We start from the raw sequence: 25,735 nt of genomic DNA on the forward strand, positions 1-25,735 counted from the left end.
CGTATACCATGGCTTAGTTATATAAAGACTAGATTTGATAGATTGGGCAGAGCAGAACTATACACCAATCCCGAAAGGGTATCAAAAAAGGATTTGACTTGGGTCAGGGAGTCCTTCTGTAGTCTGAGGAAACTGGAGAGGGAAGAGCTGGAACTACAGAAACTCAGAGTTTGAAAATTTGTAAATCTGAAAAAAACATTATCCACTGAGCCTTATCTTCTGTATTTTTTTTTAGCACATATGATCATCTTTTGCTGACTAGGTTTTGCCTGGGCTTCTTTCCCCTCCTGTTGGCTTCACCTGGGGGGTGCGCTAGAAGTCAAATTTTAGCACCCTGTGGCTGCGACGGCGTGTCTCCACAGGATTTGCTTCACTTTCTTTTTTTTGTAGGTTTTATGTGATCCCTCGGAAAAAGATTATTGTACGATTTTAAGGAGGTTGAAATTCAGGAAGGCTCGGCCAGCTCCTATTTATTTACAGTTGTTGCATGAAGATTCCATCCTGTTTTTTCTTAATTTTCTTAAATCTGCAGTAAAATGTAGGGCCTCTTCTGAATAGATTTTTACACCCAACAGTTGGTTCAGGTGAAAGAATACAAAATCAACAATGAAACAATAGACAATGATTAATTAAGGAAAGAAGAATGAAGAAGCCTGTGCACACACATTAACAAATTTACAAAAATAGTTATAATTTATTATAAATATACATTTTTTTTATAAAAAACATTCCTAGAAAAAACAATTACGCTAAAAAAAGGGGGGTGTTGGCAAAACAAAAACAAACAATTCAAATGCCAAACAGGTGGCTGACATACCAACATAAAGAGTACAGAAAGGAACAGCAAAGTAAATTATATGTCCTTTCACAAATTATCGCCACAAATAGCGTCGACGGCATTTCAACCGCTGGATGACTATGCGGTCATGTTCAGGACAACAGGTGCTTTTGAGCATACAATTTCTGAATATAAAACAAACCAGTCATAAATGGAATGGCGTATAAATGAAGCTTCCAAATTGCGAGTGGTGAATACCATGGAGCAATCATCTACTTTACGTACCGGCGTATGAATACTGCCTTACGGTTTCTCCAAAAAATGGATATTGTGGGTGGCCAATATTTATGCCAACCAATCATGCCCAATTAATGAGCTCGATTACACCAACAGTGATGCACAGTGATGCACGCAACGCCGCACTCGGGCGGGAGGTCCGCCCCGCCCGAGTTCGACGTCGAGTATCAGCAGTTTTACTTTCCACCATACCCTTTTAAGAAAATTATGTGACAGTAACCTTTAAGTATGTTGCCCCATGTAAGAATGTGCTGCACATCTTATTTCAGAACTCTAACAATATTGAATCCAGCCCTACAGACATAAAACATGAGGGAATGAATGATTATCAGGAAAAGAACAGATTATGGTTGCACCATAAAATGATTCACAGACAGAGACAAATGGAGCTACTTAAACAAGCCACACTATGTCACTAAGACCACCACCATTAACACACAGTGCATCAAAGACAAAGGCATGTCATGAAGAAGGGAAGTGTGACATCCTATTATTTCCCAACATATTAGGTCACATGAATCCACAATGGAAATCTCATGGTCTGTCCTAGTAGATTGTGTGCAACAAATACATGTTTTATGAAGCAGCATCAGGAATGGAATTGAAACTAATTACAGTTACAGCGGCTCCATTTGCTACCCAAATAGAAGTATCTTCAGCAAGGGTGTGAACTTAAAACTATGCCAGTAATTTTGCAAAGGTGTCACATTTGAAACATTGTGCCTGCAGCTGAAATCTACCACAAATTAATTTAAAAAAATGCTGGACAGTTTTATAGAAAAAAAATTTTGCAGCAATTTCGGTTGCTTCAAAACATACTTTCTAAAGGTTTTGCTTAAACTTCTACATCTTAAGGAGGGTGAAGTTGGTAAAGTGATCAAAAAAGTCTCCATGAAGTTGGTAAAAACCAATTCCAGAAATTGTGCACACCTCTAAATAACGGTGCATAAGAGCTAGAATGTCATTTTACATATCATGTACTGCCTATCTAATATTATCTAATTGAGTAAATCATAAGTTAAGTGTGAGCACTGGATGGAGCTTTGCTCACACTCACTCTGGTGAAGAGCAGTGTTTTCTGAACTATAGCTGTTGGATGGGAATGGCAACCATATCCGCCACATAAGCTAAGTTTTGTTATTAATATACCTTTTGTAGGTACTTTTGCATTATAACATTTTTAAAAGAATGCCTTGCTGACACAAATGTAAAACAGACATTGTGAGAATTAATCCAAAGCCAATAGTGGAGTGGCATAGAGTAGCATACAGTGGAGTGACGTAGAAGGGAGGAGTGCATTAGAGTGGAGTAGTAAGTCGTAGAGTAGAGTGGCATAAAGTGGCGTAGGATGAGTTGTGTAGACTAGAGTAGAGTGTCATAGGGTGAAGGGCCATAGGGTGAGGGGTCATAGAGTGTCGTGGTGTGCCGTAGGGTGGAGTAAAGTGTCGTGGAGTGGAGGGCCCTAGAGTAGACAGTCGTAGAATGGAGTAAATTGTTGTACAGTGAAGTGAAGTGGTATAGAATGGAGTAGAATGGAGTAGCATAGAGTGGAGTGGAGAGGAATGGAGTGGTGTAGAGTGAGGTGGAGTAGAGTGGCCTAGAGTGGAGTTTCATACAGTGGGGTTTCATAGATTGGCATAGAGGGGAGTAGAGTTTTGTAGAGCAGGGTTTCATAGAGGATAGGATTGTAGCATGGCAAAGAGTCACGGAGGGTCATGGAGTGGAGGATCGTAGAGTGGAGTGGAGGGTCGTAGAGGTGCATAGAGCGTTGTGGAGTGTCATAGAGTAGAATAGAGTAGAGTGTCATATGCTGGAGTGTAGGTCGTACAGTGGAGGATCATAGAGTGGAGTAAAGTGTTGTAGAGTAAAGTGGCATGATGGGAAGTGGCATATAGTGGAGTAAAGTGGAGTAAAGTGGAGTGGATAGTATGGAGTAGAATTGAGTGGAATGGCATAGAAGGGTATAAAGTTGAGTGCCATATGGTGGAGTAGAGTGAGCTAGAGTGGAGTGTCGTAGAGTGGCTTCCAGTGGAGTGGCGTAGAGTGGAGGGGCGAAGGGTAGAATAGAGTGGTGTGGAGTAGGTTAGTGTTAGAAATGGGGTTTCTGGTTGGCTAGGGTATGCACCTCAGCTAGGCAGAACCCACCACTCTAGTCAGAGTAAGGGAGTTATACACACAAGATAAGCCCTGCTCACAGAACAATCAGGCTTATCCCAGAGGCAACATTTTAAGCGTTTGAGCGACACACACTCACACCAGTGACACCCTAGGCTCACCACAAATCGAGACTACACACAAGGTTATATAAATGTATCCTTTGTATTATACATAGAACACATTAGACCACAATCACATAAATCACTGTGCCACTAGGCACTGGTCATTACAATACATAAATCATACATCACTTTGCCACAAAGTAATTGTCATACACATAACAGTTAGGGAACTAGGTAAATCCTTATAAGTTGTACCTGTTACATAACCCTCATGAAAATATTAAGCATACCACTAGCTTACACCCTCATTGTACATCTAATACAATTTCTAAGCACAACAGTACTGGTTGTCCTAATAATGCAGGGCACAATATTAGAGCATAAGAGGCAGTAGTTATGGGGTACGCCTACCACCGTGAATGCAGAAAGAAGAAAAAGTGCCCCCCAGAGGCATATAATACAGTAGCTGCCCATGGTCATGCGGGACAGCTGTGACTTATAACAGGGACTTAATCCCCCTTTTGTTTTTAATCACATGCGGGGAGACCTCGTCAGGCCTTTCCTGCCAATGGCAGTAATGGGAGCAACTTCCCGTTACCTCATGGTACAGCTGCTCAAGATAAGGTAGCCTTTATATCAGGGAAGCGGGGCATCGGTCGGGGACTCACCCAGTCAGCGTCGCTGCCGAGAATGACCCTAGTGTCCTCACTTTGACAAAGCCGTAGGCAGCGTTACCTGCACCCGGAGGGGTGCACCATCGATGAGGTTGCTTGTTTCAGCCCAGCCCCGGCCAGACAAGGCCGAGTCACACACACTGAGCCCGGTTGGCATCCACGCCTCTCTGGCTCTCCCCACTGACACTCAAACCTGCGAGGGGTGCTCTCCAAGTGGTTCTTGACGTGTGGCCTGGAATCCAGCTCTCCTGTCTGGCTGACGTAGCCCCTCAAGGGAGCTTTACGCAGGACGGCTGGTGCTTTTCCTTTGGCCGCTTCTTTGGTTGGCAGGCAATGATTGGACTCCTGTGGCTCTTGTTCAACCGGCGAGCGGCCGCCCATGGTTTCTCTTGCTTCCTCGGGATGGTGTCATAGCGAGTTGGGGGCTCTGTCCAGTACACGGCTCAGCGGGGCAATCAAGGGAGCACAAAGAATCTTCCCAGCAAGAGGAGCCCAGGGTGGCGTCTTAAGCAGAAAAGGCACCCTTTAGCTCCCAGATAAACGCACAAACTCCTCCATGGCACTGGGGAGTTCAAAAGAGCTCAAGGAATTTCCAATAAAGTGAAAACACAATGGAGGAAGAACAAGTACTCACCACATGCTGTTTGGTCACATTGTAAAAGAATAGTCTAGTCTTTTCTCTTGCTCCAGGCAGGTTGAATATAGACAGTATTTTTCTTGAAGAATTTTTCATCCCTGAGACTTCCAACAGGAGGCCAGCACACACAAGCCCTTGGAGCTTCTGCACAAGCATGATACCACGGCGGAGCAAAAAGAGTCAGGCCCTTTCCTCCACCACATACAGAAGCAGCAACTGTAGGCCAACCCACCCCTCACTCAGAAAAGTCAGTTCTCCTCACACAGTCTTTCCTCTCTACTTCTTGTCAGGGTACTTTTGTTCCTTAAAGTAATCTAATTCTCTGGGATTTAAGGTCCACTACTTATAACACATTTTGTCTTTGTTCACTTTGTGGCAAGGGTCTCTGAGCCCAATCCAAACCATTGCTGTCCTCTCTGGAGCAGTATCACTAAAGTTGACACAGTCTATTCAGGTGCAAGCGAAATTCCTCCCACCAATCTAAGTGCAGACCAGGTCTATTCAGCGAAGCGATGATTAACCCAGGTAATGCAGGGCACACCTCAACCCCCCTAGTGACTGTCTGGAGGCACACAGAATGGTAAAGTAAGAAAATGCCCACTTTCTAAAAAGTGGCATTTTCAAACCCAGAATTTAAAAACCACCTTTACCAAAAGGTATGATAATAAATTCTGAGTTTAGAGAGCCTAAATTCCATTTTTCTATCTTGTCCCTATGGACAGCTACACATGTAAAATGTTACAGCGCAGCCCCAATGTTGAAATACACAGTATATCACTATCAGGACATGTCACACACACCAGTACATGTCCTACCTTACACAAACACTGCTCCTAGCCCATGGGGTTACCTTGGACCTACCATAGGTTGGCTGACATTTAAGGAAAGGGAAGGTTTGGGCCTGGCAAGTGGGTGCACTTGCCAGGTCAACATAACAGTTTAAAACTGTGCATGCAGACACTACAGTAGTAGGTTTGAGATACATTTACAGAGCTACTCATGTGGGTGGCCCAATTAGTGTTGCATGCCCACTAGTAGCATTTTATTTACAGGCCCTGGGACCACTGTGCACTTTACTATGGACTTACCAGTAAATCAAATATGTCAATCATGGATAACCTATCATATCACAATTTATACAGAGAGTATATGCACTTTAGCACTGATCAGCAGTGGTAAAGTGCCTGGAATCCTATAGCCAACAAAAACAGGTCAGAAAAATTGCAGGGAAAAGTCAAACGGTTTGTGGCCAACGCTGTCAAAAGAGCCAGATCTGACACTTGGTGGCCCATTAGGATCACGGGTGGATCGCCCCCGCCCGCATGGCGGTGGCGATCTGCCTATGATCCGACCCCACCCGCCACCCATTTCCCCCGCCATATTACTATGGCGGGGGGCCGCAGCAGAAGAACCGCCCGCCGCTTTTCCACCCGGTCAACTCGGTGACCGGGTGGAAAAGGGTTTAATATGTTTAATATGGGTTTAATATGGTGGCTGTGTCTGTTAGACACCACCAGCCATATTACCATGGGTGTGGTAACATGCCTTTCCATGGCGGCATTGCCGCCATGGAACGGCATGCGAGAATAGACTGTGGGGGCCCGTTGCAGGCCCCCAGGGACTTTGGGGGATGGGGGTGCACATGAGGGGTACCAATGGTACCCCCCTGCAGTTCCATGCACAACATGGCAGGCACCGCGCGGTGCCTGCCATGTTGTGCATGGAAGTGCACAACATGCCTTCCTGGCATTGTGCCGGCGGTGCTGAGTGCACCGCCCGCCACAATGACAGAAATGCAGGATGCGCCCACCACTGTGGCAGGAGCAACCTAATTACCCCACGGGACCCCCGCCTTTATGGCGGGCGGTCCCATTTCTCGATAGGATGGCGGGCGGACAAAGACCGCCAGCCATCCTAATGACGCCCTTAGAGTGGAGTAAAGTGCCATAGAGTGGAGTGACATAGAGTGGAGTAAGGTGGCATGGAGTGTCATAGAGTGGAGTAAGGTGGCATGGAGTGTCATAGAGTGGAGTGCCCTGGAATTTCATACAGTGGAGTGTCGCAAAGTGAGTTTTGTGGCCTATAATTAAGTGCCATAGAGTGACATGTCATTGAGTGGAGTAGAGTGTTGTAGAGTACATACAGTGGCGTAAAGTGGAGTATACATGGTGTGGTAACGCTGCCATTACAAACAACACATTTTCAATTGAAATGACCATTATATTTGCACATACAGTTTTACTGATAAGTATAAAGCACAAATGGTAATGTGTGTAATTGACATCACCTAGTATATTGATTTGGTTTCACCGTATTAAAATATTTGTTTCCACTACACTTCAAAATTACAAACGAAATTGTTTGATTTGTGCTTTCCTACTTCTAATATATTCTGAAATACTTGCACAGTTTATTTACAGAGATTTACATGTTGCTGTGTAATAGAAAAATGCCTTTCCTTTCCTGAACTCAGCAAGATTGTTCTAAGGCATGCTAGGGGAGGCCCACTACAAAATACAATGTTGCAATTCATGTAAAGGAACACAACCACTTCCCAAACGTGAGCGAAATAGAAGTAAGGGAAGTATTGCAGGTCTAAAGAAAGGCAAGCACTAGCTGCCAGGAACCCATAACCAAAATCCCAAAATATAGACTGGCTAGTCTCCTAGCACGTCACAGGGCAATTACTGCCACTCAGCCATAGAAGTCTGTTGCTATCTTCTCAATAAAGCATATGGAGACACCTCCAACAATCTTCATTAAGTGGACGATTATGAGATTGACAGTCCAATTGCTGGACCTCCGTTGCAGTGGATGGGAACCCACCACCAAGTCAGCTGCTTCCTGACCACCGTATTCGATGAACACCAGCGGGCTACCAATGTTGAGTCGATGATGCCACCGCAGCGGCATGCTACAGCTCATAGAAAGAGCCTCAAGCATATGCCATGGCTGTGGCAGTGTTGCTTGTACGTCAGTGCATTGTGTACCATGTACCATGTCATTCATAGCACAGTGTACCCACACAACTGTGCTGGCAGAGGGGGGCACAACATGTGCCCCTATGCATATCCACCTATGAGCAAATGCACCATGGGGTCCTGTTTCTGACTCCTTTCCTTCTATTTTGCCTGCCTTTTCATAACGGGGTTCCCAACATGAAACGGTTGGAGGAAAGACAGATCGGAATAGGCATGACGGTGCTGGCATCGGCACCGCGTCCATTCCCTGATGCTTTACCCACCGTCTCCCCATCAGAATCCAGGATCTCATGGGTGGCAGCGGTTTAGCAGCAGGCTTGTAGCAGTCTGACCACCTACCTTATAGTTGGGCGGACAGACCGACGAGGAGGCGGGGGTCAGACCACCACTGCGGGTAGGGCGGTCTTGGGACTGATGTACCTGTAAACAACCCATAAGCGTAGAATATGCTACAAACACCCAATTTGCCTTTGAAATATAAACAATGATACCACTAGCCTATGTTCCTGTTACAAAGGCAGCTAACCAAGAAAATTTGGTAACAGAAAGTCCTTTCTACCAACAAAATTATTACAAACTAAGCCCCCTAATGGATTATATCGAAGACATTTGGGATGGCTGACTGCATCACTCACGACACAGACCCCAACCTAAATTCCAAATGCCATGATGGGATGTTTATGAAAGCACCTTGGCATAGTATGCCAAAACAAACTTTGCAGTGGAAGGATAGCACAATGCCTTCCAATCCAGACTAGTCAGAACCCAACCTGCATGCTATATATGTATAGAAGCATTACAAAAAGAGCAAATCTACCAACAACTACGAATGGAGCAATCTGTAAGCCAAATGATTCCTAAACTTAGGAAACAATCAAAAGAAGGAATGATAAGTTACAATTTAAAGCAAAACTCTTCATAAACACCAACAAGGTAGATTACTTAGAAATTATAGCCACAGTGTATTACAAAATAAATAGTGACCCACAAAAGTCCCCAAAAACTGTCACAAAATCTAAACCAAGAAGACAACTTTTTTAATATAAACAGTAAACGGAAAATTGTATTTCATTGGTCTAAACGGTCACTAAAACACAAATATTAAATACCACTGAGATATTAAAATAATATATAAAATATTTGCATGAAAAATGTAAGCGTGACCAACTCAACAGCTCAAAGAACAAACTTAATCTATCACATAAAAGAACTAAAACACATAAACTATACTTTTCCAAATAACTATAACATAATATTTACACAAACAATAAAATATAACATTTCCCACCCCAATAAAATAAGTATAACTTACTCTTCAGTATCTGCAGAACTTCTTCTGCATTCACATAGTTAAAAGTAATAATCCACCAAAAATGGGAAAAATATTTAAGTAAAAGCCCAAAACAATACAAAACTAAAACTAATACAATATACATCCCTCAAAGCAATCCAAAGTATGTTGTCATAGTCATAGTCAAAATACTTTATTCGGTTTTAGCAAACCATAAAAGCAATATTACAATAGTACCAGGGACAATTGTGTGATTAAAAGTCTGTACATTTGAACTTCTGCAAGTAATAGGGTAATTCATTCACATATTAATACAAAACAGGTTAAAAACTTTCATCCCAAAAGTATAAACTTTAGACTAAAATGTAATTAATATCATGACTACGATACAAGGTTCCATTAGTTTGGGAGGCTTTTTCTCAGTCTCAGCGCATTTTTTAAAAAGCCAACCAAAAATAAAGTGCTTTCTGGGCTCAGCATTTGCAAAAAGCAAAGAGCCAGACGAACCTGAGTAAAATGATTTTTTTTAAAAGGGGCTTTAAAAAGAGTCTACGTGGAACATCATAATAGTGGCAAAGAAACATAAAGTGCATTAGGTCCTGTGGAGATGAAACATTGCAGCCACAGGGCGGCAAAACCTGGCCTTTATGACTTCCCTTTGGAACAGCAAGTAGGAGGTGGTAATAGTTGAACCTGAATCTGGTTAAAAGAAACCGCTCATGGGCTGAAATAGGCCACGTCTGATAAGGTTCCAGCAAAGGGACGGTTTTAAGTAACATAAAGTTACGGACACTAGGTTTAACCAATTCCGCCCCCTCTCGATTACGTTTTTTCCATAGGGAGAAGGTTTTATTAACGTAGGCCACATCCTCGGTGGTAATAGTTTCAGGATTTAAAAAGAGATCCGGTCGTCCGAGGTCGTAAAAGCAGGATTTAAGATATTTTAGCCAGGGGATTTTAAGCATGTAATCCAGGGTCAGGGCCTCTTTAAGAAGCTGGTGATTAAGGGTAAGATCATTATTTAGCCAGCATTTCATCCAAAAAAGCAGAGGGCGCATAGCTAACGTATCGCCAATAAACGGGAGCTCCGTTTCTTCGTGGATGATTAAATTTGACGTACCCTTTGCTACTCCCAGTAATATAAATTATTCTCTGCCACCTGGATGCTCTTAACTACTGTTTATCCCCATAGCTCGCTGCCACAAGTGCCGATTGCAACACTTTTTGCCTGGTACAGCTTCATTATTGCAGCAATTTGCCCATTTTTCTTGCAAAGCTGAAGATGGTGGCATTCGTCCGTGTAATCTCCCCTCTTTTCTTCTCAACTCAAGTCAGCCCAGCTTAAACGGTCATCAAACAAAACTCCCAAGTATGAGAAAGTTGAGGTGATGAGCACTTTTCCATTATTTATCCTAAAGGGGAAATTACGTTTCGGACGGGTGCCGACCTGCAGTATGAAAGACTTAGAGTTACTTATGGCTAAATCACGTTCAGCCATGAAGCTACGGAAAGCATGCAGTAAAGATTGCAGGCCTCTGGCGGTTCTGGCCAGAAGGACTGCATCGTCCGCGTAAAGGAGGACGGGAAGGCCTCTGCGCCCTACATATGGGAAATCCACCCTGGTTTCAAGCAAACACTTCTCTAATTCATTGATGTATAGATTAAAGAGAAATGGCGCTAAAATGCACCCTTGCCTTACCCCCTGGGTAACTGTAAAATCCCTCGATACTCCGAGATCGTATGAGAATCTAATATTTGCCCTGGTATCCCTATGTAGATCCCTTAGGAAGTTAACAAGGGTGACATCCACCCCCATGGCGTCCATGGACTGCCACAATTTTCCCCGATTGAGGCAGTCAAAAGCGGAGGAAAGGTGTACTTCCCAAGGATCACATACAGATTGAGACATTGGGCTAGGGTAGAGTGCCCGGGACGAAACGAATACTGAATGTCAGAGATGACTCTATTTTCTTTGGCCCACGATGTCAATCTGTTCAGGACTACACCTCCCACTACCTTAACTACAGAATCAATGAGGGAGATTGGTCTGTAGCAACCAGTGCTATTGCGGTCTCCCTTCTTGAAAACAGGGCAATCGTGGATATACCCCACGATTCTGGGCAGCCTTCCATCACTGCTGCATTAAGCACAGCCATGAGGACTAAAGTCCAGAGAGATTGATTTGATTTAAAAAGATTTAGGGGCAGGCCGTCCGGACCTAGGGCCTTGTTACAGGTCAGGCCGAAGATGCCTTTCTCAACCTCATACATCTTGAACGGGGACAATCTTTCATTACTGCCTTTCAATTTCGGGTGAGCCTCTAACGTACAGCAGGTAAATATTGACTCAAAGTGGTGAACCCAGTCATCTTCTATGATGTTTGTACCGATTACCCCGACCCCTCTTTTTCCAATAGGGGTTTGTTAATTATCCCTCAAACTTTTGAGCTGTTACTTAATGTTTCAGGTTCAAGGAGCTCCTTCCAAATATTATCCTTGATTGCCGATTTCCGAGATGCCAGGGCCCGTTTATAGTTAAGGCGAAGGAGCCTAATTTGAGATTGGTCTTTTGGGATGGACTTCAGACCCGCCTTTAACTCTCTCGCTGCTCTCGAGCAAGAGCTGTTGAACCACTTGGGGTCTCTGGGTACTAATTTTGTGGAGCGAGTAGACAACAAGGTTCCCGCCTTATTAGTGATGACCTTGAAGGCATTAAGTACAATCTCTGAGGAGGAATCACTTGACGTACATACGGCTAAGTCCGGAGCACAGGATTCCTGGATGTTATCATAGAATGCTACTGGATCTACCTGGGACCACTTAAGACGGTGCCTGCCGTCTGTAGCTTTCAACGCACCAGGCATTGCTTTCTTCCCTTGTTGGATCAAAAGATCCCCGCCAAGGCGTACACACACAGGATTATGATCACTGTATATGCTGCATTTAATTTTGAACTCCTCAAAAAAGGATTGTAAGCCGGTAGATATGAGATTATGATCAATGAAGGAACCCCCATTGTGTCCTATAAAGGAAGGGACAGGCTGTTACTAAGATCGTCTACTAGGGACACGACTGATAACAGGTCTAGATCATTAAGTAGAATATTGAGCACATCTCCCTGCATCGAGTGCTCGAAATGAAGACCCCCCATCTTTACACAACCCAGAACTCCCATGCAGGTGAGTGCCGGATCTCCACACGGCCTCAAATTAAAATCACCTAGTACCATGAGGCAATGGAGAGAAGAGCCGCAATGTTGTTTAATAAATTCGCCCAATAGGGTAATCTTGCAAGATCCCACAGTGTGCACAGCGTTATAAAAATTAATCCGACAGAGATTTGCATTCTCTTGTTTGAGTTCTGGGTGGGCGAGTAAATTTCCTTTATTTTACATTTCAGGGCTAGAGATGTATAAATAACCAAGCCGCCCTTTGCTCTACCCCTCGATGAGGGTGATGCGGGGACAAAAACAGCTTTATAGCCCTCTAGGAATAAATTTCATTCCACCAACCATGTCTCCTGTAAACAAATCACTGGATATTGTTTGATTATCCGAACCCACTTGGAGTCAAGAAACTTCCCCGCCAGCCCTGCGATATTCCAGGAAATAATGTTATGTACTGGTGCCACGAGCGAGACCTCTGCGGGGGCAGACAAATGAGCCTCTGTTAGAACAAGAGTGCACACCCTTGGGGATGGCTGCCGACGATGTAGATGAGAAGTAGATGGCTGCCGTGCCCAAGTTGCAGCACCCATAACATTTCCAGGGCTCAGTCAGTCGCATTCTTCTAGACCTGAGAGGGCAGCAAATCTGTTTGGACCTTGTGGGATTGACGAGGAGGGGAGCCCCACCCAGGTAGAGACTCTTGGGGTATGTGGGGTTGCGTGAGAAATCCTGTTTTTCTCGCTCTGGGTGTATCGGTAATTGGGGCCATAACGTTTGTCATAACGGAGTAGCACAGGGTTGTAAAAATAACCTAGAGGAAGGATTTGGATATTTGGTCCCCTGTGCAGCTGGACAGATCGGGATTCTCTCAATATTCTTTCCGCTATCATATAGTTATTAAAAGAACGATAATACAGTCCCCCGCCCCTGTTTTCCTTGTGTTACCCACCCAGCCCACACGACGAACCATTATGATGCTTCGGTCTGCCACCATGCCCACAGAGGTGTTGCTCGAAAGCCAGTGTGTAACCTTATTCTTGAGCTGACTAAAGTCTTCCTAGGTGCCATGAGGAAGAGGTGGAACATTCCCCAAGATCACCACCAAGGGTGTCGCTTCGGGGGGTAAGTTAATAGATACACCTTTAGTGGGAGCAGCAGAGCAGTTGCCTACAGAGTTACCACCATTGTCTCTCAGGCGACGGTGAGCCCGTTCCTGTTCTGGGGCTGGGGGAGTAATAACCCTAGCCAGGCATTCTTTTGGTCCACCCACTACTTGCCCTGTGTAATTTGAGCCCAGATTACTGTGTTGGTTAGGGAGAGTCGGAATCCCCTGATCAGTAGAATGGAATGGAGGGCCTACGGTAGGATCTAAACTAGATGGATCAATGTTAATGTTTTTAACAGTTACAGGTGGAGATACATGTTTCATGTGCATTACTAGGTTCCTTTCTATATCATTTAATTTAGACACAAAAGGTGCCAGTTTTTCCTCTATTAAACTAGTTAGAAGAGATTTCATAGATTCTAGTAGGAGGTATAAATCCAGCGGCTCAGTTACCACCTGGGAGCGCCTTGTGACTGAAGCAGGCGCTGGGGGATTGTTGGGTTTAGATTTTTTTGCTTGGTTGATAATAGCTTTACCCTTTCTTTTTCTTGTCCCAATAGGGCTACAAACATCCCTTTGTCCCACCTCGTTAACCAGCCCGTTATTACCATCATTATGTATAGCTATTTTCTCCACCCTCCCCTACAGTGTCGTTGGAAGAGGTGATCTGTTTGTAAATTATTATCAGTTCAGGGGAAAGGGGTCTATGCTGTATCACCCCTACGCCCTCTGTAGCATGTTGTAGCTGTTCTATCACAGAAATATCTCCTTCTGCAACTGTGGGGAGTGAAGTACCCCCTAAGGACAGAATCTGAGAATCCTCGGATCCCTTGTTAGCATCATTAAGCAGAGGAAACCGGGCGCCTGTAGGGGACCTAGATAAGCGCCTATTGACCATCTCAATTTCCTTATCAATGACCAGCGCTGCCCTCGAGAGGTAAGCGTCCATTGGTAAAACAGTAGATTTGACAGCCCCTGAGTCTTTCTCCTCCCCATATCAGGCCCTGCTGGAGGGGGCGCCTTACAAGTTGTTGTTCAGAAAACAATGGATCACAGCGTTCAAAAGCAGAGCAAGTCCGATGTGCAGCTGGTCAGGGGATGCGAAAGACACTGGCAGTAGATTATCAGTGATGACACAGGGAGCAATAAAAATAAAACCAAATAACCTGGCCCGGCCCACGACGGCCACAGACGGCCCGCCCTTTGCCCGGGCTTAGCCCGGCTAACGCCCGTGCGCGTCCCGCGTTGCGTGGGGCTGGAGCACTAATCAAGGGAATCCCTGGCGCAGCCGCTGATGTCACCACTCAGCGCTGCCAAGGACTGCTGGGGGATGTAGTTCTGGTCCCCGGCTGGCCGTTTCCCTCATGGATCTGGCAAGAATAATGTGGCGTGCCTGTTTGCCTCGCGGCAAGAGTAGAAGTTGCAAGGGCTCGGCCATTTCCCACACGGCGGTGAGCTGTGCCCCCAAAACTGAGAGCACGTCCCGCGTTGCGTGGGACTGGAGCGCTAATCAAGGGAATCCCCGGCGCAGCCGCTGATGTCACCACACAGCGCTGCCAAGGACTGCTGGGGGATGTAGTTCTGGTCCCCGGCTGGCCGTTTCCCTCATGGCTCTGGCAACAATAATGTGGCATGCCTGTTTGCCTCGCGGCAAGAGTAGAAGTTCCAAGGGCTCGCCCATTTCCCTCACGGCGGTGAGCTGTGCCCCCAAAACTGAGAGCTCGTCCCGCGTTGCGTGGGGCTGGAGCGCTAATCAAGGGAATCCCCGGCGCAGCCGCTGATGTAACCACTCAGCGCTGCCAAGGACTGCTAGGGGATGTAGTTCTGGTCCCCAGCTGGCCGTTTCCCACACGGCTCTGGCAAGAATAATGTGGCGTGCCTGTTTGCCTCGCAGCAAGAGTAGAAGTTCCAAGGGCTCGGCCGTTTCCCTCATGGCGGTGAGCTGTGCCTCCAAAACTGAGAGCGCGTCCCCAAAGTATGTAGGAACCATTAAAAATCTGAACAAGTGTTTAAAAAAAGAAACACTCCTGGAAACCTGACACAAAAGCAATCAAAGCAAAAAATATTGGTTTATTATACATCAAAAGTGATTTCCTTAAAAAAAAAAAAACTCCCAATGCCCATGGTACAATCAACGGCAAAACACATACCATTCCCAATATATACATTATACTACATCATTATGAAATATTTAACAGAACATAATATAACCTAACATAATTAAACATTACTAAAACAGTGAACGAAAGCCCTAAACCACACACTAGTAAAATACACTTTACCTTAATATAACTAAGGGCCCTTTTATGATGTCGCTCATCTGTAGCGCTCCTCCCGACATCTGTGGCACCATCCCGACCAACATATTATGATAGGGCGGTCTGACAGATGCCTGCGGGGGGAACCTGCTCTACCTCTGACAGGCCCAAGAAGCCCTTAGGGGCGGACGGCAGATCGGAATTCCTAGAATGATCGCCATCATGATTATGATACATGTTTTCCGCAGCATTTCTATGGCGGTCTGACCGCCATAGGAAGGTTGTCAGAAACTAAATTTGGGGGCCCCTAGCCCTTAATCCCCGTGGCCTTTGCTATGTTTAAAAAGTGTAATTTTCCTATTGCGACTTGTACTGCAGCCCACAGCACAAGCCACAATAGCAAAGATACCCTTTTCGACTGCTGTGAAGGCGGTTGCATCCTAATTAGGGAAGTGGGACCACCGACTCCTTGTCGGGCGGTCCCGTTTTTGACATGATGCTGATGCTCATCCATCTGGCATCGGAACGGGGCTCATAATTTACAAAAAACTCACAAACACTAACAACACAATAACTAACATTTAGACCTCACCCTTACAACCCCTTACCTTTAAAAACTAAAAAAACTGCTTTAAAAAGGAATTACCTGATCTGAGAAACAGAGGCACCTTACCAGGACCTGGATCCTGGAAATTAGACTACAAATGAAACAACTAGGCTACAAAATAGAAGGTAGAGGTTAAAACATGGCAGCTAAATAAAACAAAAAAAGACTATCTCCCCATAGAAATAAATGGGAAAATTTTAAAAATGTTGAACCAACATAGTGAAAATTGAAATTAAATATCAAACATATAAACATGTCTAACATTTCATAAAAATTAGAAAAAGTATGAATGGAATAATAGGAAATATGTACAATTATTTAATATATACAAAAAAATATTTTAAAATGATGTTGAAAATATGTCTATTTATCAATTTAGGAAACGTTTAAAAAATGTTAAATACTGGGAAAAAAGTGGAAAATGTACAGCATGTTTATTTATTTTTCTCTATATAGGTCTATATTTGTATTTGAAATATGAGGACAAATGTAAAAGAATAAATAAAATAAACTTTGAAAACATAAATGAATGTATAAAAATATGATGCATCTCTTTATTATAAAAATTATGTAACTAATATAACAAATGTACAACTAACTATTCTTTTATTATATTGCTAAACATCAAAAACACTAATTAAATAACACAAACTATTTCTACTACATACAAGTACAATTTAAACAAAGGATGCACACTAAAATTATACAATTAATCACATTCCAATACAAATCATTTTTAACAAAGTGTTGGACACTAAAGGGGAGGCATTTACTATTCCTACTCTTTTCTTTACCAAATTGAAGAAGATGTTGGATAATAAATGGCTTACATTTACCATTCCTACTCCAATCTATAATAATTTGGGGAAGGTGCTGGACACCAAAAGAGTGACATTGACTATTCCTTCTCCATTCTAAGCCAATCTGAGGAAAGTGCTGGACAACGAAAGCGTGCTATTTACTATTCCCACTCCAATCTAATGCAATTTGGGAAAGGTTTTGGACACTAAAGGGGGGATATTTACTTTCCCACTCAAATAAACAGCAATTTGGGGAGCAGTTTGGACACTAAAGGGGTGACATCTATTATTTCCACTAAAATCCAAAACATGTTATGCAAGAAGCTACAAACTATAAATGTTATATACATAATCACTACCCCATACTCACACAAAATTTAGGATGTATAAAGTCAAATACAATTTACTTTTAAAACTTTTTCACTAAAACTACAAATTTATACATTCATATTTAAACATTTAAAATATAAAATACATTTCTAACACTTTTAATATTTGAAATTATTAACTAACATTTCTAAACTTCGATCCGTAAAACAAAAAATAAAATCATAATCCCAAATTAACAATCATAAAATAAAGAACTATATAACACAAAGTTTGAAATATACCAAAAAAATTATAATGGCATTATAATTTTCAACATAAAAACGTAAAAAGTATTTTATTTTTTTATTTTTTATTTATTTAAACAGAAACACATGAGTCGGTTGATACAGATACACAAAAGGAAAAACAACATATAGGAAGATAATTTTGTCGAGCGAGTACATCTCCAGCTCTTGGCATTTTAAAGCATACAATACAAAAATGTGAATGAGCAGAGTTATATAGGAGAACAGAAATAGGTAAAAAAATAACTAAAAAAACTGATGTCTAAATATACTTTTCACGGAGGCAATCTTAATTAAATCCACTAGAAATTATACATAATCTAAATTAAGGCCCCCGTTTACATCTCAAGATCATTTCTAACTAACCCCCAAATCTGTTCCCCAATCTTCTTTCTGCAGGAGCTCTTTAAGGCATAGAGACTATACTCCATATTATGTATCGAAAAAAAGCGAGACCGCCAGGCTTCAAAAGCGGGCGGTTCTTGTTGCAACCATGCAGATGCAATACATAGCCTGTACACTGCAGTTACTAAAAAAATAAGTTTAACATGTTTCTTCGGGATGGTAGTACTCACTGTGCCCATTTCAACACCCAATAATATCTGTGTTGCTGATAATTGTATCTGGCTACCCACATATTGCCGAGACACATTTTTCTATCTGAGACAGCAAATGAGCTAACACAGTACATGTACAAAAGATATGAACATCATCCGCTGAGATGAACCCACACCGAAAGCATTTACCTATTGCATCTCCCGACCATTTAGACACCTTATCTGGGGTATAGTATAAATTATAGATTGATTTAAAATGTTGAGCCACCAACTTTGCAGACAGGAATAAATCTTTGGCCATAGCCAATGAAGTTTCTATTTGAATGTCCTATCTGCCTAGTTTAGCACACCATTTACTGTTCTGTTGCTCTAGATCATTTTCTTTAGTGTCTAACAAATGTTTATATAATGCTCCAATCCTTACCCCTTTCATAATATCTTCAATCAGAGAGTTTGATTTGAAGTTACCTCCCAAACCCATTAGGTAGTTACAAATCTGTAGGTATTTAGCGAAATGGTCTCTAGGGAGAGAATATTGTTCTCGTAATTGTTCAAAGGATTTACAATGACTAGCATCGTACACATCCCCCACCACTCTAATGCGTTTCTCCCTCCAATTGAGTACAATTCTATCCCACACGTCTAAAGGTAGGAAAAACAACGATGAGAATGGAGTATACCACGTTATTTTCCCAAGGCCCAGTAACCTCCTGACTATCTGCCAGACCTTGTATGCAGCTGTCATTGTCTTAAAAAAAGGGTGCATTTGTAGTAGCTTTGTTCTAGATACTTAAATAAACAGTTTTTAACTTTTACCCCCAGCAACATTTGATAGATCGATGGACAATCTGCAGGTCTTGCTGGATCTTCGCCGGTTAATAAAATTCCCATGCCTTGCAACATACACGCATAATAATAAAGTGTAAAATCCGGAACCGACCAACCCCCCACATTTCTTGGCAGAATCATGAATCGCCTAGCCCTTCTAGCCTTCCCTCCAGACCACATAAAACGCATACATACTGTCTGCAGTTGTTCCAAACTGGTCTTAGGGATTTCTAGGGGTATACATCGGAAAAAGTATAAAATTTGAGGCAAAATCATCATTTTTAATAGATTACACCGGCCTACTAATGAAAGATGTAAACAATCTGCCTGATCTACTTTTTTCCGAACACTGGCTAAGAGCTGATCCCAATTACCCTTGACTAAAGAAGTTGTACAAGCACGCAAGGTAACTCCCAAATATACCACCTCCTAACATAGTCTAGAATCGGTGTAGCTTGGTATATTTATACTGAGTAGCTGGGTTTTTGCTGAGGTTAATTTGTATCCAGATGATTTACCAAATTCTAAAGCCAGCTGCTCTATAGCCTGCATTGCCATGATGGGTTTAGACGTGGCTACTGCCACGTCATCAGCATATCCTAACACCTTAACCTGATATATATGTACCTTTAGCGGAGTAATATTAACATTGGAGTCCAACATTCTTAAAAAAAGCTCAATGTATAGAGCAAATAGTAAGGGGGAACAGGGACACCACTGTCTGGTCCCCCTACCTATTTGCACTACCGCCGATTCCAGGCCCATGGTACTGATCCGGGCTACCGGTTGCTGATACAAAACCTGTACTGATTTAATAAATTCAGAACCAAAACCTCGACTCTTCAAGTTATCCCACAAAAAAGACCAAGCCACACGGTCAAACGGCTTCTCGGCGTCCAATAAAATTAAACAAAAGGGTTCCCTGGTTACCTTAGAATAATCAAGTAGTGTTATCACTCTTCTAACATGATTAGTAGTACTACGTTGAGGAATAAACCCATGCTGTATTATTGAAACAAGACCCGAAATAACCCCAGAGAGCCTATTCGCTAAAATCTTCGAATACATTTTACCGTCTACATTTAGTAGCGATATAGGACGATATGATCCCGGAAGATTTAGTGGCTTGCCCTTTTTATGAAATACCACTATAGTCGCTTCTTGCCAAGTTTTCGGGGCAGAGCCTTTCTGTGCTGCAAGCATTGTTGCCAGGAGGTCCTTTTTTAGGAGCGCGAAAAACATTTTATATATTTCTAAGGGTAACTTATCTGGGCCAGCAGCCTTGCCCAGTGCCAGTCCATTTACCGCTGATTCTAATTCCTCCAGAGTGATAGGCACATCTAACATTACCCTGTCATCATCCGAAAGGTCTTTCGAACAATGTTGGCTAATCAAAGATGCAGAATTACCACCATTATAGACATCCCCCTGATATAGTAGCTCGTAAAACTGCCTGTATATCTCCAAGATGCCCTGTTCATCCTTAACAGGGTCACCTTTATAATCTAGCATCTCATCGATCCGCTGGGCTGCCGCTTTTGCTCTTAATCTTTGGGCGAGGCATCTTCCACTGGCCTCGCCATATTCATAATGACTTTGTCTTTTAGCGAAAACATTTTTAGCTGCTTCCTGAGACCACCTCAGATTTATTCTTGCCTTCAGACGCACTACTTCATTGATCTCTGCATCAATATTAATCCCTGCCTGTATCCCTACCATAAGCGCCTCTTCAGCCGTGATCAACTCTTGATACAATGCCTTTATTTCTGCTGTTTGTTTTTTTTGATTATACAAACCCCAACTCAATACCTCCCCATGAAAAGCAGCCTTAAAACAATCCCACACACACCCTACATTACTACTCCCCCGATTAATGTAAAAAAAAAGATGTAATCCACTCCTTCATGTGTTCAATAAAGAGTTGTTCAAACAATAATTTACGGTCAAAAGAGAACTGTCGTGGGCGTTCACTAGAGATGATACTAGATAGCGTCAATACAACTGGCCCATGGTCTGATGTCACTCTCGGATATACTTGGATTGCAGCCTGATTCAACATCAATATAGAAACGAATAAATAGTCTAATCGAACCAATGTGCGATGAGGAAAAGAAAAGAAAGTATACCCAGAAACCCGCTTCTGAGAACCGACCAAGCATCCACCAGTCCATGGGCTCCCAGAAGTAGCTGTAGTGCTTTGAATACTTTCGGTTTCCTGCCTGTATATCTCGCCTTCTCATTATTTAGCACATTAGGTGCTAAGTTTATATTGAAATCACCACACATAATCAGTGGTGTGGGCCAATCTGCCAATTCGACATTTAAAAAATTAAGGGTTTCTGCTTCGTCTAGGTTTGCTCCATATACTACACACACAGTAACTTTAATGTTACCCACCAAACATTCTGCTATCACCCAGCGCCCCAACCTATCAGATTGCACCCTCCCTGTGGTAGCTACATGAGTCTTGGCAAGAATTGCGACCCCTCTGGCCGCTCCTGAATATTTAGTACAAGTTATTAAATTGAGTCCCAGTTCTGTTAACAGGTGTCTCTTAGACCAAACCACATGGGTCTCTTGTAAGCATATGATGTCGCATTGCAAAGCCCGTATCTCTTGTGTAACTCTCCGTCTTTTCTCCAATGAATTCAACCCCCTGACATTCAATGTGCCAACCCTTAGACCCCTACCTGCCATTTCGCCACTTCAAATTTTGCATCTTCGCTCCAAATAAATTTCACCGATTGCTCCCCTACATCACCAAAATACATGTTCCTCTTCAGCCCTAACTCATGTGTTATTTTCTTTTTCCTCCCGAATTCCCCACTCCCCCACTTAACCCCACCCCACCAGAACCCACCCTCCCACCCTCGCCACCACCCTTCACGAGGCTTAAGGACCATGTCCTCAGTGATGCAGAAATGCCTTCACTGCGTGTCATGACTCCCCTACTCCCCCCATTTTATTTTTTCCCTCCCAAGCTCATAATCAGCAACCTTACTTCAGGCTGATTGTATCCACCTTAGGATGTCCTCCATAAATAACAGTTCCAGAGCCAGCAAGAATCTGCGACACATCTTAAATGAGTGTATTTCTCTCATACACATATAGTCAGAGTTCCCCGACCTTTATCTGATCATTCAATTGTCTTTATAATATTCTTAATAGTATTCAGTAGTGTTCAGGCCCTTAAACCCAGGGCACCAATTGCCTACTTGATACACCAATTTCCAATGCTGACTCCTAAATAGATTTTTTTTTTACCTGAAAAAAAAGAGAGAAAAAAATAAAAAGATTTTTTTTTTTAAGTGAAGGAGGACATAACTCCTAATGTGCTATAACCTATAGTTTAGGAGCAGAACAACACTACGTTATACCACCTACACCCCTGACCACCATATTCACCCTCCTAAATTTTGGCTCCAATCAAATACCCTCTCCCAATTGCAATGTGTCCCTTATTGTCTATTTCAGAAAGTTCACTAGTTGAGATTAAGTTTTCGCTTGTTTATCCAGTTGGTTCAAATATGCCTGAGCCTCACTCCCAGAAGTAAAGTATCGCGTTTGATCTCTAAAGATAATCTTCAATTTGGCTGGGTTGAGCAGAAAGCATTGAGCGCCTTTTGTCTGGAATGTTGCAATTAACTTCCGCATCTGCCATCTCTCATTTACGGTTGTTGGGCAAAAGTCTGGACGAACAAAAAACACACACCCAGCCGCCTTCCTCCTTTTCGCTCGACGTGCAAGATCATACAAGGCCTCTCTCAGAAGAAAGTTATTTAAACAGATCAAGATGGCCCTTGGGTATGCTTTCTGTCCATTATCACGCCGACGATTCACAAAAACCTATGGGCACGAATGAGTTCCAGGATTTCAATTCCGGAAAGGCCTCACTGAACAACTGTATAATGAACCTACGAGGATCCGATCCCTCTTTATCTTCTGGAATGCCCAGAACGCGTAGATTATTACGCCTGGTAAGTTTCCAGTCTATGTCTGAGTTTGATTTTTGTAGTGTTTCAATAGCCGACTGGTGTTTTCCCAAGCTGTCTTCGGTTGAGGAGACTCGCTGTTCCACCTCCGTCACCCTGGTGGTTACCTCAATGCAAGTTTTCACTAGACGCCTTACTGTATTCTGCAGCTTTTTCACCGCTCCTTGTGTCCGCAGCCCTTCAGCCCTAGTCTCATTCTGATGCGCCATTACGTTTTTGTATATAAGACCTAAAGTGACTGCATCTTCATTTATCTCCTCTTCCTCCAAATTGAACAGGGCACATGGGGAGCCTTGATTCTGGCTTTCATTTCCTGTCACTTCTGGCATCTTCCTGACTGTCTCACATATTATACCATGTTCATAGCCATCCTGTTCTTCCTCATCTGGCGTTGTCCCCCAGTCTCCTAAGTTGCTTAAACTGTCCTCATCGTTTCCTTCATTTTCCTTGTCTGATGGAGAGGTCAGATCCGACATTGAATAAAATGTTCCATCCGAGCCTGCATTTTCTGACTCATTGCCACCCTCAGCCTCCAGATTAATATCTAGCCCTGTAATGTTATCCACACCATCTTCGCTGTTAACTGTTTCTATTTCAATTTCCTCTGTTAATTCGAGCTGGGAAATTACAAGTAGATAATTATCAGGCAGTGGAGTTTGATGCAGATCGCTCTGTAGTCCAGCCATCATTTGATCATTACAAGATTCCACATTAGATGCGTCTGCTTTGGATTTGGTATTTTTTTTATTGAAGATTGCCGGGACCACTCGCTGTCTCACTGTCCCGTCTTGTAGGCCTTTACTAGAGAGTGTTGCAGCATTTTTTTGGGACGGTGGAGCACTGGGGGTTGTCAATGTGGGTGAAGCATCCTGTTGCACGTTAGTTATCCCCTTCGAATGCTGACCATTAGGTGCTGACCCCAAAGTTCCATCTCCAATAGAACACCGCAATGGATCATCAGCGATATTTCCTGCTGCATTCCCCGCTGTCTGAGCATTCATAGTGACTGAAATAGCCGCTGCACCGCGGTTCCTCGTACCACCTCTACCCCTCGCCATTATAATTGTTTCTGTCAAAATGGAAAAAACGCGAATATAGCTGCAGGGGCTCTTTCCCCAGACCTCAAAGCAGTTGGACGTTTTTCACCACTTGGGGCTCTTTTCCCAGAAACCTACGAACAGTTAGACGTTTTCACCACTTGTAATTTTCAGTGGAGTCATATGCTTAAAGCGTATATAGCAGATATACAGCAGCAGCAACAATTACTCTTTACCCCCTCCAACGTAGTTCACCGTAGTCTGTAAGTCCATGAGCCACTCCTCGTGTAGTACCAAGCGGTTACCACCGGCAATAATCAAGGTGGATCTCCTTCAAACAGTGTCCCAGTCTTCGCGTGCACCGAGTTTTCCACTCTACTCGCCTCTAGCACAGCTGCAGCGTGTTTGCCGGTTGCCGGCCGATCCCTCCCAGCTCACTCCGAGGACCGCCTCCTCAACGGCTCCAGCCGCCGGCCGCCTCTCCGTTTTGCCGACAGCCCCGTACTCCGTGCTCCATGTGCCAAAAACCACTCATTTAGACCATCGAGCCCTCCGCAAAGAAGGAAAACAGCAATATCGGCATCATTGATACACAGCCACCAACGCCGCCGTCTAGTAGGTAAGAGGTGTAGAAAAAGACTTAATAAGGGGGGATTACTGGAGAGTCATGCAGAGCGCAGCTTCACAGCACTTCACCGGCCAGAGCAGCGGCCGCCATCTTGTATTTAAATGATGATAATTTAAAGAAAATGTAATTATATTATGTATTGAGAAATGTAAATGTTGTATACTGTTTAGATTTTGTTTAAATATTTATTTTATTTTTAATTTTTTATATATTTTTCGTTTAATGTCATTGATATATATTTTAATGAATTCTAAATTAATATTTACAAAATATATTATTGTAACAAAATTAATGCATACATTTGACAATGCTAATTTACATATCATTAACATAACTAACATTAAATGTAATTTAAAATATGCCTTTTTAGAAAATGTCTCCACCCTTATCCCCTAAAAACCCAATATTCCACTGCTACAAAAAATTATGAATCCATTATTTTTATATATTATACAACTAAAAACTCGTATCTCAACAATTTCATTATTAATACATTATTTTACTTAAAACACATTTTTTTATAAACATATATTATGAAACACACTAAAATAAATTACATACAGAGTAGCACCTATAAGCGATATTACAATGGTACTTCTAAATGTATATTTTTTACAATATTAAAAACAACAATGAGGGCCTGATTACAGGTTTGGATGTTCGACCGTAAGAACACTGCAGCCGCTAGAAGACCGTACCACTGGCAGTCCGCAGAGTGCCATATTATGAATTAACAGCAGGTCCAGCGGTGTGACTGCAGCGGTTTCGCGGGAGTGGGCAATTGTGTTCCGTATCTATCAATGCCTGTTTGTATATTTCGACTGCACATGTGTCACATGTCACATATGCATGATACATATTTAAAAATACTAGTTACCCATTTCCGGAGTCTGGCCCATATATGGCTAGTACAGGCATATTATGTATGGTACAAGAAGGACTTACCTGTAGATCGCCTCAAACAGGGTTGTATTTTCAGGGTGTAGATACTGCTATGAAGGTGAGACCTAGAGAAAGGGATCAATGTCAAACTCTAATATATAGTACAGGAGAGGGGTGGGTATGCACCCCAAATCCTTCATTTTTGCTGACTCAAAGCCAGTGGTCCCACTGCCACAGCCGGCTCGTCATAAAGTCAACTTGCAATACAGACATTGGTGGAATTTCTCTGTACTGCCCTATAGCAGCTGCTTTTCATTGTCACCAGCGTTCTGCGGGTGCTGTCGGCGGTTCAGCCGCAGTCTTTGCAATAGCAATCTGCCCATCT

Source organism: Lissotriton helveticus, chromosome 2_1 (assembly GCF_964261635.1).
Source record: "Lissotriton helveticus chromosome 2_1, aLisHel1.1, whole genome shotgun sequence".
Taxonomy (NCBI): domain Eukaryota; kingdom Metazoa; phylum Chordata; class Amphibia; order Caudata; family Salamandridae; genus Lissotriton; species Lissotriton helveticus.